This window comes from Salvia hispanica, chromosome 5 (assembly GCF_023119035.1).
Source record: "Salvia hispanica cultivar TCC Black 2014 chromosome 5, UniMelb_Shisp_WGS_1.0, whole genome shotgun sequence".
Lineage (NCBI taxonomy): Eukaryota > Viridiplantae > Streptophyta > Magnoliopsida > Lamiales > Lamiaceae > Salvia > Salvia hispanica.
Genome location: NC_062969.1, coordinates 10,121,397 through 10,125,167, shown reverse-complemented (window position 1 = coordinate 10,125,167; position 3,771 = coordinate 10,121,397). Strand labels below are relative to the sequence as shown.

At 36.9% G+C, this 3,771-nt stretch overlaps 1 pseudogene; it reads left to right on the top strand.

The window, feature by feature from the left end:
- The first annotated feature begins 1,443 nt into the window (after nucleotides 1-1,443).
- Nucleotides 1,444-3,329, top strand: LOC125187415 (annotated as a pseudogene).
- The last annotated feature ends 442 nt before the right edge of the window (nucleotides 3,330-3,771 follow it).

Here is a 3,771-nt window from a genome sequence, read left to right as displayed (position 1 = left end):
GTAAAGTGGTGGTTAATTAAGTGTACGTCTCTTTTTTCTCAATTCTTGTACGAGAATAAATTTAGAAAATAATTGAAAAGGAAGTTTCGATGTCATTAATATCGTCATCTAGTTCGGAGGCTCTATCCTGAGTGCCCTAGGAATAAAATCAAAACAAACTCTCTTGCCCAAAAAATTAACGTCTCACCACTTTTCAATTTTGTTTCTTGACGAAATGTAGCAAACTTAATGTTGATTTGGTGTATTACTGTTTGATGGGAGCTTTGAAATATTTTTTGGAATAGTTGAACTACTTCTAGTTGGCCTTATGGGTAGAGGAAAAGTCTGCTTTATGTTAATTGGTGAGAAGTATCAACAGAGCTTTGATGATACATGAGATTTTTATTGGTTTAGAACACAAACATTTGAAAATAACATAAAATAACGAAGAAACAAATACACTCTTTGCCCATTAAAATAAGCATCAATCGACAATCGAGCAGCACAAGTTTTTATAAAAAATGTTGCAGTATGGATTTTAATACAAAAAATAGAAATATTGTGGATGAAGTATGAATCTCACCGAATGTAATTAATTTTTATATAAAATGCTGAGGGAAGAAAGTGAGTGAAAATTAAATCTCACTTTAAATATAGTTATAAATGAAAGGTACATACTCTAGTTTTTACAATAGCGTAATAGGCTAGCTAACCAGAAAAGCCCAATGCTACTACTACTATTAAAAATATAAACTTTATGTTTTGGTTTCAAGGGTCCCACTACTATAATTTTTTATATGGGGAACGAAATCTCATGCATATAACTGTCTAACATTTCTAACTACTCCTATATTACACAAAAGTGAATTATTTTATGTAAATGTTATACAAATAGCGATTTTACTTATATGAAAATATTAATAAAAATAATAAGTGGAGAATGAATACATTTATAAACAAAATACTAATATATTGGGTAGTATTTGTTTTTTTTTTTTTTATAATTGCTATATTCAAATTAACATATAAATTTAATTTAGATATTAAATTATTAAATTGTTTAAATCAAATTAAATATTATGAATTTTGAACTGAACACTATGCTTGATTTAATAAAAGATTGAAAGAGTAATAAATAGCATGGATGATTTAATAAAAAACTGAATGAATAATACTCCCTCCGTTAAAGTTTTTTCTATCAATTATCTATATTGTATTATGCCTGATTTAATTTCTCTCGATTCTAGTTATATATAAAAAAAAGTATTCTAACTATGGTAAATATCCTATCAATTTAACTTTTTTAAAAATAAAAAATACACTAATTTTAGTAAGTATTTTATTGATATGATTTCCATAATTATTTCTTGATTCTTACCTTGCTATTCTTTTGAAGATTTTCCATCATAATTTTGTTGATTCTTGTCTTTATATTATTTCCAACATCTCCGTGGGCCCTCGCCAACATCAAAATCAATAGTCCATAAAATTTCTTCAATTTTTCCTTCGATCTTCAATGGCGGATTGGTCTGCCCTCCCCGCCGACCTCCTCCACCTCATCGCACAGCTCCTACCCACCTCAATCGAAGTTATCCGCATCCGCTCAGTCTGCGGCAACTGGCGCACCGCCGTCCCTCCGCCATCCGCTTCCTCCGCCCCCTTCCCCGTCATCCCCAATTCCGGGATCTCCGAAACCAGCTGGGGATTCCACCTCACGAAACGCACAATCTATTCCCTCCGATCACCGCTTCCCGATCAATCATCATGGATCATCAAATTGGATGGGGACAAAATGCATCTCTTCAACCCGCTCGATCGATCTCAATTGAGGTCCTCCCCGGAGCAATTCAATTTCTTCGACATTGGAGTAAGGTTTTTGGTGGAGGATTACGCGCTGCAGCACATCAATTTCAGGCCGACGTCGAGCTCAATTGGGGATGCTGAGAATCTCTACATGGAGAAAGTCGCCGTGTTGAACAACGGTAGCGGCGGTTTCGTGCTCTTGACGATTCACGTTTCCGGTAAATTGGCGGTGTATAAGTCCGGCGACGATAAATGGAGGCTAGTTGATGGTTCGCTTTCGCCCTATCCTTTGGAAGGGGAAATTCTACGCAGTCGATACCACTGGTCAAATTGTTGTCGTCGACACTGATGATATGAATGTGAGTGTTGCTGCGAGATCAATTTACGGTGGTGATAAGAAGTTGCTTGTGGATTGTGATGGAGAATTGTTGTTGGTGGATATGCATTTGGGTCTTAAGACAGCTGATGACCTAGGTTTCAATGACGGGCTCGACTTTTATGAGGACTTTAGTTCGTATACGAGAGAAACCCCTGTGAAATTTAAGGTGTTTAGGCTGGATGAACGAGTTAGGAAATGGATTAAGATTAGTGATTTAGGGGACACAATGCTCTTCTTGGGTGATAATTGTGCGTTTTCAGCTTCGGCTGGAGAGGTTTTTTGTGATGAGAAATGCAGGGGGAACTGCATATTCTTTACCGACCAGCATTGCAATAGGGAAGACGAGGAGGGGCTGATGGCTCGCTGTTTTGGAGTGTTTGATTTGGAGAGCGGGAGCATTGGGCCCGTTGATGGTTATTCGGAGATATTTTGGCCCCCTCCCGATTGGGTTTATTCAACCGCGGCTATAGAAGTGAGTTCTTGTTTTTTTATCACTTTACCTTTGCAAATTTGAGCTTTTCGTTTTAAAGTTTGGTGTTTATGTCTGTATTATTTGTTGCTTATTCATCAAACTGTAGTTGATATTTGCTAGTGATCAGCAATGTATTGATGCTGCTGATAGAATTGAGGGCGTGGAGAGAGATCATTAGCTGTCGTTTAGGTCTTGAGCTTTGATGTGGTTATGTGTGGCATTGCTTCACCGTTTTTAGCGTTTTTATGACACGAGTAGGAGAAAAGTAGAGATCATAACTAGCCGGCCTATTGTTTATGTTAGTAAAAGGGAGTGGGAAATAATATGAGAGAGCCAAGTTCTTTAAATCCTCTGTTGAATTTAGTTGGCCCTCATTTCTTGCAGGTTGGGATGAATCAAATGAATATTTGATGCTCGAAAGGTGATAAGCAAACGGCCTACAAAGAATGTGGAGATATGCCACGCCACTCATTAATCATTATTCGTGTGGATGCTTCTATTATTTTCTATCAGCGTTGGTAACTCACATCTCCGAGCTTTTCTTTTCTCCTGAATCCTGTGATGTATCCATTGTGCTGATCGACCTCTTAGGATTTTACAATTAGTAATTTTCAGTTTTCTACCGATAGCTTTGAACAAAAATATGGTTTAAAATTATTTGCTGTTTTCAATATTTGATCAGTATATTACGTAGTACTTAACTTGCATCATTTCAGAGCTGTGGTTGAATGAGTTCTCTTTCGGTGATTTGAAGCAATTTTTATATTCTAACGTAGATTTGCATTCTAATTCCTGCTGCCAATAAAATCATTAGTTTCTTGATTGTAGTAATTCTGAAGCAGGCCAATAGTAGTCATCTCTCGTCTCATCACTTCTTTAGTGTGAAGGGTAGCAACGTGTTGGTCTTACTCTCATAGCTCATGTAGCTGTGAAGATAGCAACGCATTTAGGCAGGAACACACCTCAGATTTTTGTAGGATGAATTTTTCTTTAAATTGCTGGAAATCAGCAACCACAATTAGTACTCAACAACCTATAAAGGCCCCAAAGACCATCAAGAATGGTCTTGATCGCTGGCAAGTTCATATATATAAGTCTGAGAGTGGTCTTGTTGCCATCACCTCATACGTGCCACCGC